The sequence below is a fragment of the Saccopteryx bilineata genome, chromosome X (genome assembly GCF_036850765.1).
Source record: "Saccopteryx bilineata isolate mSacBil1 chromosome X, mSacBil1_pri_phased_curated, whole genome shotgun sequence".
NCBI lineage: Eukaryota > Metazoa > Chordata > Mammalia > Chiroptera > Emballonuridae > Saccopteryx > Saccopteryx bilineata.
The window spans coordinates 112,066,048-112,082,510 of NC_089502.1; positions in this window are offsets into that span (position 1 = coordinate 112,066,048).

Consider the following 16,463-nt stretch of genomic DNA (forward strand, 5'->3'; position numbering starts at 1 on the left):
CTGAGAATGACAAATCCTTGAAAGTATTGTATGATGTTGGGGACTGCTATAACTACCATTGGAAGTAAGGAGAAACTTTTTTACCTCTACCTGCCAATGGACTGTTTAATTCACCTACACAGGCAAGAAAGTTGCCACTGTGTGGTTGGTTAACCAAAATTGATCTTTTAATCTAAGATACAACTGAACAATAGGTACGCATATGGGTGGGTGCCTACCACAAGATGTTTCTACTCAGGTTGTCAAACATAGGACAGGCTTTTCAAAGTGAGGATTCAAAGAACACCACATTAATTTGGAACAAGTGTATCAACTTTACACATATTAAAATTGTTTAGTTTGGTTTACACTGCTTATGTATTCTTCAGCTTCTTCTGGTTATCCAAATGTTATTAATTTACTACTTCTGTGTACCTTTTGTAGTGATTTCATTCACCCATCTCTGTTTCATGTATGCGTGTAAAATTTAAATTTATACCATACAGTTTACTTGTCCAGAATATGTAAACTTAGTATCTTTGACTCTGAAGAATGGCCAATAGAAATAAGTTGCAAAATAGACTTCAGATTAGCCAAAGGAGTCTAATTTTTAACCAGGAAACCCAAAGGGTTTCACATTATCATTAAGTTAAACAATTCCAGTATCTGAACATGAGGAGCACCTTTAATAAATAGTGAGTTATTAGAGTTAGGTTATATCTGTCTTGACACATGAAATATCTAACAGTGTCTGGTATAAAAGTGGCAGGTGATATGAACAGATATCCAGTGTCACTAAGAAGCAAATAAAACTCATATTCAAATGAGATATTATTGTTTGCTTATTACATTAACACATTTACAAAAGATAATATATATATAGTGCTCTCAAGAATAGAACCAGATGACCAGTGTTTTGAAATGTTAGTGTGGGTGTAAATAGATATAAACAGTCTATAAAACATTTAAATCACGCCTTTAAAATGTCAATGCCCTTTATTCCAATGCTAGGAATTTATCCTAAGTAAATAATTTTGAATGTAGGTAAATATGTCAACATTATAAATAATAAAAATGTGAGATCAGAATCCATTTACAACAATTGAACAATGATTCAGCACTACCTCTACCTAACATAAATTTCACATTTAGTATCTACAAAGCCAAGGCTTATTATCTTATTTAAACCTCAAAAAAATCATATGAAATAGTTAATATTCTCCTCATATTATAAATGGTGAAACTGAGGCCATTTGCCCATGCACAGAACCAGAAGCTGAAAAGATCAGGACCAGAATTGGGATCTGTCTCACTCCACAGCACTTACTCACACAGCACCTTCAGACTATAGAAGAGTATGCAAATTAAAATTAATGAGAGGGTAAAAATTTACCAAGAGAGTATAAATTTATGTTGAGTGAAGACAAGATAAAAAAAATTGTATACATTTCACCTGAATTTTGTAACACACACATTCATACATACAAACACAAATGCTAGAAAAAAATTCATGAAATGGACCAAATTTTAACAGTGGTTATTTCCGAAGGGTGTTTTATAGGAAACTATTATTTTCTACTTATATATAAGTAGAATATAATTCTGGTATGTTATATAATTTTTACTATAATCAATAAGTTACATTTATGAAGAGAAAAACAGAAACATTGCTTATAAAAAACAAACTGGTAAGAAGCATTCATATCTCACAGATAAACCCTTTACTTGCTGGAGAGTCTGGTCATAAGAATAGCACCATACTTGCTTTGCTGGGACCCCAAAGTAATGTATGTTTCTTTGTTTTCATTTCTGTGTCTTCATCTATGAACTCAGCATCACATGGGTGAATCAAGGAGGATTTTCTATATAACCCTGCTTTGCAGCAAGGGTTGTGAGAGATGACTTGATGCCTTCTCCTCTACATTCCTTCAAACAAGCAGGTGTCACTAACTTTCTGGTGTTTGTGTAGATGCTCAATCCTCTCCAATTGTGAGATATTTATATGGTGACCTTACAAATGGGGACTAATTAAGCAGGTCAGAATCTTCCATCTGAAACACTGCATATATGGCACATGGGAGACACCTGAAAATACAGAATCTTTGACACCAGAATTCTAATACAGCTAGAACTAAAGAAATGTGAACACATGGCAGAAGCCAAGTCCACATAGTGCATACAGATCATTTTTACGGTTGTCGTTCCCTTGCTTGAGAGACTTGACTGGAACATGCCAGGACAAGATAATTGTTAGGTAGAGGTTTGTAATGCTGTTGCTATCATGTTGTAGAAGCTTCTCCTCTTGAGTCATAAAAATAAAGTATTTTTTAAACCATAGCAGAGAAAACATTCTCAAATAGTAGGAGATTGAGAAACATAAACTATGAAGATTAAATTGATTTTTTCTTTTTCTTTGTGTGACACAATTGTAGTCACTTTGAGTTCTATGCTCAAACTATTTATTCTTATTTACATATGTTTTCTATACAGATGGTAGAGCCGTCGATTAAAGGTCTGTGACTGTGGCCTTATCAATTCACTACCCTTGCAGCTGCCAGTTGGCTATAAATTATCTCTCTTCTCATTCTGTTTATAGTTCATGAATTGGAGTTACTTTTTACCTATATTACTCTTCCTGCTCAACATTATTGAACATATTTTGATGCAAACATAATTAATCACTTTTCCATATATATTCATGAGATATTCAAGTTAACATAAACTTGCTTTATTAAATCTTATGAAGAGAAAGAATATGTAGAAAAATTAAATCAACTTGTATTACTATAACAACATTCACACAAGACAACAATAATAAAGACAACAGTTATTAAAGCTCTTAGGTACTCATACAAATGGGAATGTAGTATGCCATCTAGACAAGAAACTATACTGGTCGGACTTTTCATGGAATCTTAGAGCTGGGTCAGAATATTTTTGAGGTTGTATGATCCAGTGTCCTACTTACAAGACAAAGAATGTAAGCCATTTAGGTGGGATAATTGCCAGTTCTCCTCTTAGAATTCTTCCGGAGTGGTAACAACATATTCCTAGCTTAGAAACTTATTCTTGGGTTCTCTGGCCCCAGTTGACAAAAAGTTCTTTGACTTCATGAAATTATTCCCTGCCTTGTCAAATCTATTCTTTCTTGTTACTCCAGAGGCAGAGACTAGAACTCTTCAAGACTCCTCTCTACCACTCCCTGATCATTTTATACCAAGGCAGTCATCAACTAAGGAAAGCACAACCAGATGGACAGACAGGGAGTGAGGAATTTCCCATGAAAATTCCCCTAGAAAACAGCCCTTACTCTGATTAATTAATTCAAAATAACTTATAAGAAAACCTAGGTGAGAAGTTCCTGGTATCATTCCCAAGATACTGTTTGGGAAGAAGAAAAGGAATGTGAGGTCCATGTTACAATATTATGAATTTCTAGTGCTAGATACTAAAGATAAGACTAATTTTCTCACATCTCCATCATCCTTTTTCTTTGTAGGTCTGTGCCCTGAAAATATGGCCTAGTTGGACCTCAGCATCAATTTTTCCATACAATTTTTCATAATAAGAGTTATATATATAAATAATAGTAATATGTTTCAGAAACATGGGTCTATTAGGCAACATTGGGCTGACTTATGAATGTCACCACCTCTAAGAGCCTGACTTTTGTAAAATACATGAAAAGATGGAATATATCTACCATTAAGGAAAGTAAAGAATATCAATAAAGCAGGATCTAATTTTCTGAGACAACTTAGAACTAGAAAACAATTTTCATGTTAAAGCTCTGAGTTCCAAATACAAGCTAAACCTGAGTGAACATAGCAACAAACTAGCAAAAAAAGTAAAAGTAAATGCAGCATGGATAGGAAGAGCAGATTTATTATTTATTATTGTCTAATATAGTACCCCAAAACTTTTGAATAGCACATTGTCTTACAGGTTCTGTTGATCAATAATCAGTAAGTACCTTGGCTAGGTTACTCTGGGGCATGGTATTTTATAAAGTTGCAGTCAAGATGTCAGGATCCAGGGTTACATTCATCTGAAGGCTTGCATAAACCTGGAGGATCCACTGCAAAATGGCTCACTTACACAGCTGGCATGTTAAGGCTGCTTGTTGGTAGAAATCCTCAGTTTCTCACCACATGGATTTTTCCATAGGACATTTTAAGTGTGTTTACAACATAACAGCTTATTTCTCCTGGAGCAAGTGATTCAAGAGAAGTAAGACGGAAGAAGCAACATTATTTATGACCTACCCTCAGGAATCACACTATATCATTCTCATACTACCTTATTAGTTTACTCAGGTTAGCCCTAATCATTTGGAAAAATTACACAGAAGGATGTGAATATGAGCAGATGAAAATCATTGGAATACCTTGGTGGCTGGCTACTACAGTGGCCATCAAAGGTATATAGTATGATAAACTTGAGGGCCCACCTATTTCATAATGTCTCCCCAAAGAGAGTTTTGTTAGATTTACTAATGAGGCAAATTTTCTCTGTTTCTTCTTTGTTCAAAGTGAACAGGTAATCAATTTCATATCTGGAAACAAAGGGAGGGGAAGATGAAAATTAATAACTGACTTCTCTGATTCAAAGTTTCATGGTTTTCATAGAAAGTTTCTCTCGAGTGTTTCAGTTATCTATTCTTTCCACATGGTGCATCATTCTTCAAGGTCTTTCCATGATGGTCTTAGGGTAATCACACTTCTTAAATGGTGGCTGGCTCCCAAGAGACTTGAAATGGAGGTTACCTCTGAAGGTCTAGGCATGAAAACTGACACAATATTGTTTCTGCTATATTCTATTGGTCAGAGAAGTCACAGAGTCTACCTAAATTCAAGGGGCAGGGATATGACCCTATCACTCTATGGAAGGAGTATCAAAACCCAGTGACCATTTTTAGTCCACCATAGCTGGGGATTTTGAATGGATTATCTGCATGCCTGAAGCAATGGAACTATTGTGATATTAGGAAATTGCACAGATATTCTTGAGCCATAGAGATTTTTCCCTATCAAAATGCCTTTCAGGCCCTGGCCGGTTAGCTCAGTGGTAGAGCGTCGGCCTGGCGTGCAGGGGACCCGGCCAGGGCACATGGAAGAGGCGCCCATTTGCTTCTCCACCCCCCACCCCTCCTTCCTCTCTGTCTCTCTCTCCCCTCCCGCAGCCGAGGCTCTATTGGAGCAAAGATGGCCCCGGGCGCTGGGGATGGCTCCTTGGCCTCTGCCCCAGGCGCTAGAGTGGCTCTGGTCGCGGCAGAGCGATGCCCCGGAGGGGCAGAGCATCGCCCCCTGGTGGGCAGAGCGTAGCCCCTGGTGGGGTGCTGGGTGGATTCCGGTCGGGCGCATGCGGGAGTCTGTCTGACTGTCTCTCCCCATTTCCAGCTTCAGAAAAAAAAATGCCTTTCATACTGTGTGAGGCAAGCAGAACATAGAGTGAAGCCCATAGATTCATTCATTTAACAAGTAATAAAAAACTCCCATATGCTAACTCCTGTTATAGTTACTTGGGATATATCAGTGAATGAAATAAATAAAATGTCCTGCCATCATGGAGTTTACATCCTAGAAGAACATAGATGAAGAAATGGGATAAAATAACAACTTTAGTATCAGGTGTTTGCTGCACACCAGTCACTATAGTTGGTACCTAACTGTACATTATTTCATCTAATCCTCACAGGAACCTCCAATCGAAACACAGCTCTATCCGCTCAGCTAGTAAATTGCCAAACTGATATTTAAACCTCAGATCTCACTGACTCCAAAGTTTGTGTTCTTTATTTATTTATTTATCTCTGTGTGTGTGTGTGACAGAGACAGAAAAAGACAGATAGGGACAGATGGACAGGAAGGGAGAGAGATGAGAAGCATCAGTTTTTCGTTGCAGCACTTTAGTTGCTCATTGATTGCTTTCTCATATGTGCTTTGACCAAGGGGCTACAGCAGACCAAGTGACCCCTTGCTCAAGCCAGTGACATTGTGTTCAAGCTGGTGAGCCTTGCTCAAACCAGATGAGCCCATGCTCAAGCTGGCAACCTTGAAGTTTTGAATCTGGGTCCTCTACATCCCATTCTGATGCTCTAGCCACTGTGTCACCACATGGTCAGGCCAAAGTTTGTTCTTAATTACCATGCTACAACATCTCCCCCATGTGAGGTAATCTTCTAAAACTGCAGAGGAGCCCCAATATAAGAGTGCCCATGTAAGTTCCAAGTCAAGATAGAGATCTGGATAGTAAAACCACCAACATCTGGTAAGTACCTAACCATTTATAAATAATTTTTATTTACTCTATCTAATCATCCCATGAGGTTTAGGGTTTTCTTTTCTTTGCCCTTAAGAACATAGAGATTCAGGAAGTTGCAATAACTTATCCAACATCTGGCCTGAACTTTTTCCATATCTGTCCAGATGTGGAGACTTGGGCATAAGCACAGTCATAGGCAGACTTAGAGGTTAGCCCACAATCAGGCAGAAAGACTATCTGGCAGAATTCAATTGTTCTGCTGTTATTAATATAAAATGCAAGTGTCATGGCTCACAAAATTCTCCCAACTGTCCCTACAAACCATCACTGAAAGAGTAATGAGAATGATGAAGCATGTTGAAGAAATATTCCTACCTCTCATTGACCATTAATCCTCTATTCTTCAAAATAACCCTTTACCAATTTAATCCAGGCTTGAGCCCTCCCTAAGTAAGAATCACTACAATCTGTTTTGTGGGAGAGAAAAATGCTCACCCATTATAAAGTAATGTTTTCCACCTTGATGTTCCTTTAATAAATAACTCTACCATTACACCAGATGGTGCCTTCCTTTAAGACTTTGAGCTCCTGGAGAGCAGGGACCAGATCTCATCCATCTTCACGTCCCCCATAACTAGTTCAATGTGTGGCATATAGTAAGTGTTCAAAATTTTTTATTGAATTTAATTAAATCTTATTTGGCCTCAACATGTCCAAGCAGATTTTAAGGTCATTTATGAGATCAAAGGTCTAGGGGTAGATGATAATGACTTCATAAAATGCCTTTGACATGTTTGTGGTTAGCAGTATTTAAATAAAACAAAAAAAAACATAGATTTCTGAATGTTCTATAAGTTCAGTGTTGATACTAACTTATTTTTAATTAATACTTTATATCAGAAAAGATTGAGATTTATAGAAAAACTTTATTGATAGTACAAAGAGTTCTCATATACTCTATACACAGATTCTTCTATTATTAGCATCTTATATCTAAGTGGTATATTTGCCAGAATTAATGAGCTGCCTTATCTGTGGTGGCACAGTAGATAGAACATCTACCTGGAATGCCGGGGTTGCTGGTTCAAGGCCCCAGGCTTGCTCAGTCAAGGCACATACAAAAGGCAACTACTATAAATTGATGCTTCCTGCTCCTCTCCCCCTGATTTTTCTCTCTCCTCTCTCTAAAATAAATAAATAAAACCATTTTAAAAATTAATGAATCAATTTAGTTCATTATTATTAACTATAGTCCATACTTTATTATGCTTTTCTTAGTTTTTACTTACTGTCTTTTTTCTGTTGCAAGATCCCATTCATGATCTCACCTTACATTCGTTATCATTTCCTCTTAGGCTACTCTGGGCTGTGACAATTTCTTAGACTTCTCTTGTTTTTGACAGTTTTGAGGTATACTGGTCAGATGTTTTATACATTGTTCCTTTATTGGAATTTGTATGATGTTTTTCTTATTATTACACTGGGGTCATATATTTTTGGAAGAAAGGCCAGAGGTAATATGCAATTCTTATTACATTATATCCAGGGTACATACTATCAACAAGACTTAATCATTGTTGATGTTGACCTTGATCACCTGGCTGAGGTAGTGTTTATCAAGTTTCTCCACTGTAAAATTGCTCTTTTTTCTCCAAAGGAATTGTTTTTATTTACTTTATTGGGGTCATGATTTATATATAATAAAATGAGTTCACCCATTTCAAGTGTACAGTCTGGTGAGAATTGATAAACCCACAACACTGGTTATAAACCACAGGTGACTTTTTCACCTAAGAGACAGTTGATAATGTCAGAGGATACTTTTGGTTGTCAAATCTGAAATAAGGGGAGTTGTTACTGGCATCTATAGGGTAAAGGCCCGGGGTGCTGCTAAATGCTAAATATTCTCTTTTTTTAGGTTTTTAAAAATTTTATTTAGAAAGTTAAATTTAACAGGGTAACATTGATTAATAAAAGTACATAGGTTTCAGGTAAACATTTCTATAACATTTGAACTGTTGATTATATTATATACCTATCATCCAAGGTCAAATAATTTTCTGTCACCTTATATTTGTCCCTCTTTACACCCTTCCCCCCTCCCCTTTCTTCATTCTCCACCCTCTGGTAACCACTTGACTTTTATCTATGTCCAGGGTCTCAGTTTTATATCCCACCTATGTGTGAAATCATACAGTTCATAGCTTTTTCTGATTTACTTATTTCACTCAGTATAATGTTCTCAAGGTCCATCCATGCTGTCATAAATAGCACTATGCCATTATTTCTCATGGCTGAGTAATATTCCATAGTATATATGTACCACTTCTTTATCCAATCCTCTGTCGAGTGACACTTTGGTTGTTTCCATGTCTTGGCCATTGTGAATAATGTTGTGATGAACATAGGGGTGCATGTGTCATTACATAGCAATGTTTTCGAGTTTTGGGGAAAGATATCTGGTAGAGGGATTGTTGGGTCATATGGTAATTCTATTCTTAGTTTTTTGAAGAACTACCACCCTTTCTTTCATAATGGTTCTACTAATTTGAATTCCCAGCAGCAGTAAATAAACATTCCTTTTTCTCCACAGCCTCTCCAACACTTGTTATTACCTGTCTTGTTGATAATAACCAATCTAACAGGTGTGAGGTGGTATCTCATCGTAGTTTTGATTTTTCTCGAATAGCTAGTGAAGATGGGCATCTTTTCATATATCTGTTGGCCATTTATACACCCCTTCAGAGAAGTGTCTGTTCAGGTCCTCTTCCCATTTTTTTAATTGGATTGTTTGCTTGTCTGTTGCTAAGTTTTGTGAGTTCTTTATATGTTTTGGATATTAACCCCTTATTGGAGCTATTGTTTGCAAAGATTATCTCCCATTTAGTTGGCCGCCTATTTGTTTTGTTGTCAGTTTCTTTTGTTGTGCAGAAGCTTTTTAGTTTGATATAGTCCCACTCATTTTATTTTTGCCCTCACTTCCTTTGCCTTTGGGGTCAAATTCATAAATTCTTCTCTATGGCCAAGGTTTATGAATTTAGTACCTATGTTTTCTTCTATGTAATTTAATGTTTCAGCTCTTATATTGAGGTCTTTGATCCATGTTGAATTAATTTTTTGTGTAGGGAGACAAACTGTAGTCAAGTTTCATTCTTTTGCATATGGCTTTCCAATTTTTCCAGCACCATTTATTGAAGAAGTTTTCCTTTCTTTACTGTGTGTTTCTGGCTCCTTTTTCAAAGATTTTTTTTTCTATATATGTGTGGTTTTATTTCTGGGCTCTTGATTCTGTTCCATTGGTCTGTATGTCTGTTTTTCTGCCAATACCATGCTGTTTTGATTATCATGACCCTATAGTATAATTTGAAGTCAGGTAATGTGATACCTCCAGCTTCATTCTTTTTCCTCAGGATTGCTTTAGTTATTTGGTTTTTGTTTTTTTCAGTTCCATAAAAACCTGGTGATTTTTTTGTTCTATTTCTTTAAAAAATGACATTGGGATTTTGATGGTGATTGGATTAAATTTGTTGATTCTCTGTTGATTCTTCCCATCCATGAACATGGAATATTTTTCCATTTTATTGTATTTCTTTTAATTTCTCTCAATAATGTTTTGTAGTTTTCTGTATATAGGTCCTTCGCTTCCTTTGTTAAATTTATCCCTAAGTATTTTATTTTTGTTGTTGTTTTAAATATAAAAGGAATTATTTTTTTAGTTCATTTTCCACAGTTTCATTGTTGGCATATCGGAAAGCAATAGACTTTTGTATATTGATTTTGTATCCTGTAACTTTACTGTATTGGTTTATTGTTTCTAGTAGTTTTTTGTTTTGTTTTTTTTTCATTTTTCTGAAGCTGGAAACAGGGAGAGACAGTCAGACAGACTCCCGCATGCGCCCGACTGGGATCCACCCAGCACGCCCACCATGGGGGGGAGCTCTGCCCACCAGGGGGCGATGCTCTGCCCATCCTGGGCGTCGCCGTGTTGCGACCAGAGCCACTCTAGCGCCTGAGGCAGAGGCCACAGAGCCATCCCCAGCGCCCGGGCCACCTTTGCTCCAATGGAGCCTTGGCTGCGGGAGGGGAAGAGAGAGACAGAGAGGAAAGCGCGGTGGAGGGGTGGAGAAGCAAATGGGCGCTTCTCCTGTGTGCCCTGGCCGGGAATCGAACCCGGGTCCTCAGCACGCTAGGCCGACGCTCTACCGCTGAGCCAACCAGCCAGGGCCTTGTTTCTAGTAGTTTTTTGATGAAGACTTTGGGGTTTTCTGTATACAGGATCATGTTACCTGCATAAAGTGATACCTTTACTTCTTTCTTCCTGATATGGATGGCTTTTATTTCTTTCTCTTGCCTGATTGCTCTGGCTAAAACTTCCAGAACTATGTTGAATAAAAATGGAGGGAGAGGCCCTGGCCGGTTGGCTCAGTGGTAGAGCGTCAGCCTGGTGTGCGGGGGACCCGGGTTTGATTCCCGGCCAGGGCACATAGGAGAAGCGCCCATTTGCTTCTCCACCCCCCCTTCCTCTCTGTCTCTCTCTTCTCCTCCCGCAGCCAAGGCTCCATTGGAGCAAAGATGGCCCGGGTGCTGGGGATGGCTCTGTGGCCTCTGCCCCAGGCGCTGGAGTGGCTCTGGTCAAGGCAGAGCACGCCCCGGAGGGCCAGAGCACGCCCCGAGGGGCAGAGCATCGCCCCCTGGTGGGCAGAGCGTTGCCCCTGGTGGGCATGCCGGGTGGATCCCGGTCGGGCGCATGCGGGAGTCTGTCGGACTGTCTCTCCCTGTTTCCAGCTTCAGAAAGAAAAAAATAAAAGAAAAAAAAATGGAGGGAGTGGGCAGCCTTGTCTTGCTCCTGATTTTAGAGAAAAAAACCTTCATTATTTCACCATTTAGTATATTAGTTAAATATCCCATAATACACAAGCCAATTCTCCTCAGGAAAGAATTATCCAGCCCTAAATAATGTCAATAGCAAAAAGGTTGACAAATCTTGATATACACTTTTGTAAAGAGTGCTCCCAGTCAACTCATAGCAGCCCTCCAGAAGTCTTTTATTTTCTTTGCAGTCAGTCCTACACTACTCATCCCTGGAAATCACTATTTTGATGTTTTTCTACCATAGAAATCACTATGCTGATATTATTCTACCATAGAATAGTTTTGCTTATTCTTCAACTCCATATATATGGAATAATACTTTATTTCTTTTTTTTTTTTTTTTTTTTTTTGTATTTTTCCGAAGCTGGAAACAGGGAGAGACAGTCAGACAGACTCCCGCATGCGCCCGACCGGGATCCACCCGGCACGCCCATCAGGGGGCGACGCTCTGCCCACCAGGGGGCAATGCTCTGCCCCTCCGGGGCATCGCTCTGTTGCGACCAGAGTCACTCCAGCGCCTGGGGCAGAGGCCAGGAGCCATCTCCAGCGCCCGGGCCATCCATGCTCCAATGGAGCCTCGCTGCCAGAGGGGAAGAGAGAGACAGAGAGGAAGGAGAGGGGGAGGGGTGGAGAAGCAGATGGGCGCTTCTCCTGTGTGCCCTGGCCGGGAATCGAACCCAGGACCCCTTGCACGCCAGGCCGACGCTCTACCACTGAGTCAACCGGCCAGGGCACTTTATTTCATCTTTTGTCACTAGCTTCAGTTTCTCAACACAATGTCGAGATTCACCCATGTTGTTTTACGTATCAATAGTTTATTCCTTTCACTGAATAGTATTCTTTTGTATGACTATACTATATTTTATTAATGGGCATTTTGGTTAGTTTTCATTTAGGGGTTTCAGAAGTAAAAAAAATAAAAACTAGGTAGAAGTCTTTGTGTGACCATATGTTTTTAGTTCTCTTGGAGGGATATGTAGGAATGGAGTTGCAAAGTCATATAGTAAGTATACATTTAACTCAAAGGGCTTATATTTTTTAAAATAAGAAAGACAAAATAAATGGTTCTTTATCTCATTTTAGACTATATGGATTTTCTCACTACTTCTACTTTCTCATCTCAGCTAGGAAATAACTTTTGAGTTAGATAAGAAAGTGATGTCACAGACATCCTCTTCCATCCCCAGGCAAAATTCCTTGGAATAGGTGATCATATCTTATTAATTCTCTGCTCACTTGCACATTGCCAAGGAAAAGTTGATGTCTCTTAAGACTAGAACCAGAAACAGCTGTGTATCTTGTTCTTTGGGTAATGTATATTTGATTTTTTTTTTTTTTAGAAAATGTTTATAGAAAATGGCCTGCAGTATTGGCAGTTGTGAGAACATATCTAACTTCTGCTTGGAACTGCTATAAATTTTTAAAACAAACGAAACCCTAACATCACAATATGACTATGTAAGGTACCTCCAAGCCAAATCCATTAGATTGGGAATGAAATATTTATTATTATCTGAATGAGACAATGACAAAACAAGGACTTTGGATTTTCCTTAAAGTTGTAAAACTTTGAATGTTTGTTTTCCTACAATGAGTTTTGGGAATTTTAACTTTGATTTATATAGCAACTCAACATGACAATCAAGGAAGGAAAAGTTTATAAAATTCATAAAAGAAAAATAAAATCTTTTCAAGGTTAAAAGCAAAGATTTATTTCTTTAATCAATAGTCCTAACTCACGTTTAAGGTAGAGAAAGCTATTTCTTATGTTTAAAAATAGTTTATAATATACATTATAAAATTATCTTTTCCATAGAAGTTAGTGATATGCCTCAAATTTTTAAAATTTATACCCAAAACTAAGTTTTATTAATAGCTTTGGAGAAATCATTAATTTTCCCCCAAAATAAGTAGTTTAAGTAAGGACAATAAAGAACTCAGTGTGATGAAATAAACAAAGCTTAGAAGTTGAAACACTTAAATTTTAATTTTGCCTCTATCACAGACTACTAGTTAATGGAGAATATACCAAATGATCCTGAAGGTACATTTCAGCTCTAACCTTTTATGAATACCATCATCTGGTTTTTAATATACACATAAATAATAGACTACATACATTTGTATAAGTATCCTTTTCATCAAAGTATTTTAACTCACTCAAAGCAATCTTGGGAGGGGTCTTAGATTAGACGCACTTATTAAATTATTTTCTTACATAGAGTCACACCTTACAAGAATTATAATACTAAAATGAGTTCATTAATTTTTTAAAATTACAATCTGATGAAAATTTAGCATTGTCTTTTTCAATTTTATTTTCAGGTAGATTTATGTCTCTCTGGTGTAAGGCTAAGCATTCATTTGACACTTTAAGGTTTACTAAGTGGTTAAGTGTCATGTACAAGTTAATTCTCATAGGAGACTTCTTAAAGGGAACCTGGGTTATTTAAATGGAAAAAAATTGCTTTGGGAAGAAAAAGTATACAAATGATGTTAACTTTGAAGGGAATATATGCCACCTTAATCTGAAACCATTATGAGAAGCTGAGAGGGGTTCAACTATTGTCAGAGCAAGCTTCTAATAAAGCACACGCTGCTGTTTTTAAGGAATAATTGAGATCATGTCTTGGGTGTTTCCTTTTTATATAGTCAGGATTACCATTTTGGCAACTGTTTCATGCATCATGTTACTCTTTTTATATCTAGGTTTTCAGTACTTGACATATCTCTTACCACACAATATCCTTTATTTGGGTGATTGTTTTCAGGTCATAAAATTATCTGCTTTTCAAATGGGCAAAAACCTTTTGGAAGGGGCATTTCTGATGGTAAGCTTAATAGTATGAGCTTCATTAACTCTCTTGATGTGAAGACTTCTGTAAGATCCCTACAGTTCACTCTAGAGAAAAATGCAGATGAACAATAAGATTGTCTGCAAATTATATTTGTCACAAAAATGAAGCCTTGCCCTGGCCGGTTGGCTCAGTGGTAGAGCGTCGGCCTGGCATGCGGAGGTCCCGGGTTCGATTCCCGGCCAGGGCACACAGGAGAAGCGCCCATCTGCTTCTCCACCCCTCCCCCTCTCCTTCCTCTCTGTCTCTCTCTTCCCCTCCCGCAGCCGAGGCTCCACTGGAGCAAGGATGGCCCGGGCGCGCTGGGGATGGCTCCTTGGCCTCTGCCCCAGGCACTAGAGTGGCTCTGGTCTCAACAGAGCGACGCCCCAGAGGGGCAGAGCATCGCCCCCTGGTGGACAGAGCATCGCCCCTGGTGGGCGTGCCAGGTGGATCCCGGTCGGGTGCATGCGGGAGTCTGTCTGACTGTCTCTCCCTATTTCCAGCTTCAGAAAAATACAAAAAAAAAAATGAAGCCTTGATTTCTTTGACTGAAGTGATTAAAATATCAGATTAGGATATCACAGAGGGTTTTTTTTTCATTTTTATCAAATTTATTGGGGTGACAATGGTTAACAAAATTATACAGGTTTCAGGTACACAATTCTATGACACATCTTCTGTACACTGCATAGTGTATTCATCACTCCAAGTCAAGTCTCTGTCCATCATTATTTATGCCCCCATACCTTCCTCTACCGCCTTCCCTGTCACCTGACAGTCTCCACACTCGTGTCTGTATTCATTAGTTTTTTTCTCTCTTCTTTTCTGTTCAACCCCTTCATCCCTCACCCAGCCCCTTACCACCAACAGCTGTCAGCCTTCTATCTATGAGTCTGTCTCTATTTTGCTTATTTGTCCAATTTGTCCATTAGACATCACATATGAGTGAAATCATATGGTATTTGTCCTCTGACTAGCTTATTTTACTTAGCATAATGCTCTCCACTTCCATCCATGCTGTCCCAAAGGGTAACATTTTCTTAATTTTTAGATCCAAGTAATATTTCACTGTGTAAATGTACCACAGTTTTTTATCCACTTAGCTACTGATGGACACTTGATTTTCCATGATTAAAAAGAAAAGACACCAACTTTTCAAGTTTAATAAAATAAAAATATAATGACTGCAAATATATGTGAATAAAATATATTTTGAAAACCATAATGTTTATCAATAATTATATTGTTTAAATGACTAAATAAATAATTTTCATGGCATTAATATAAAGATATAATATAAAAAATATAAAGATATAATTATATAATTATTTCTGAGTCAAGAAATAAAACTTACTTACTGTTATATTTTAACAGTGATGCTTATGATGCCATGAACTATCAAGACATAGTGTCCATAAATGAATAGAATCATAGACTCATATTGAAAAGTAAATTTCTACTACAAAGGAGCACTTACTCTTTTTAAATAAGATTGTTTACTCAACTAAAAGAATAAACAATATCTTTGGTAGAAGTTTAAATCAACGGACATAGACAGTTATTTTCTTTTGAAGTAATCATCAACTCTCTATGACTAACTTTGAACAATAGTGTGTTTCCATGAGAGTAGAGTCATTAGTAATAAATTGAGCTTTATAGAGAAAAAGCTAGAAATTCTACCAAGCATTATATTAGAGAATTAAGCTGTTTCTACAGATTTATAAATACATGTTTGTGGAAGAAATTAGCTTTCTGCGTTGGGAATGAATTTGATACTATTAAGATGTTGATTTCTATTTTTCTGAGAGGCATTTTCCAGGGGAAAAAAAATGTTGAGATTGACATCTCCTGTCCTCTCCTCTCATAGACATTGGCTTCGACTTTGCATGTGATCTCTCACCCTCTCCTCAAAAATAGGCTTGTCCTGCCCAACTGTGCCATACACCTCTTGGTCTCCTTGTCATCATCAGAAATGCTTTCCATGTTGGTCATACTATCTCATCTTCTTTGGCTCCATTCCTCCGCAGCTCGGTATCCAAGCCCCCATCTCCCATCTTCTGTTTTGTTGTATATGCAACCTACATTTAAATTTTTATTGAGTATCCCTATCACAATCTCCATTTCCTAGTGTTCCACACCTAAAAGATCCCTAACTTTTTTTCAATCTTTCCCAAAATAGATATTAATGTGGTAAATATATATTATTTTCTTTTTTCTGAATTTTATTTTTTAATTACAGTTTATAGTCAGTATTATTTTGTATAATTTTCAAGTGTACATCATAGTGGTTAGACAACCATATACTTTACAAAGTGGTCCCCTGATATTTGCAGTACCCACTCAGCACCATACTGCATGGTAAATCTTGTTATAAATTAGAGATTTTTAGAACAAATCATTTGTGTTGGCTATGGTGTGGTTACTGTGCCCCAGGTTAACGAACAGAGAAAACCCAAGGGCCTCCTGCTTAGACATTATCCTTACAACAGAATGGAAAACTACTCAGCCATA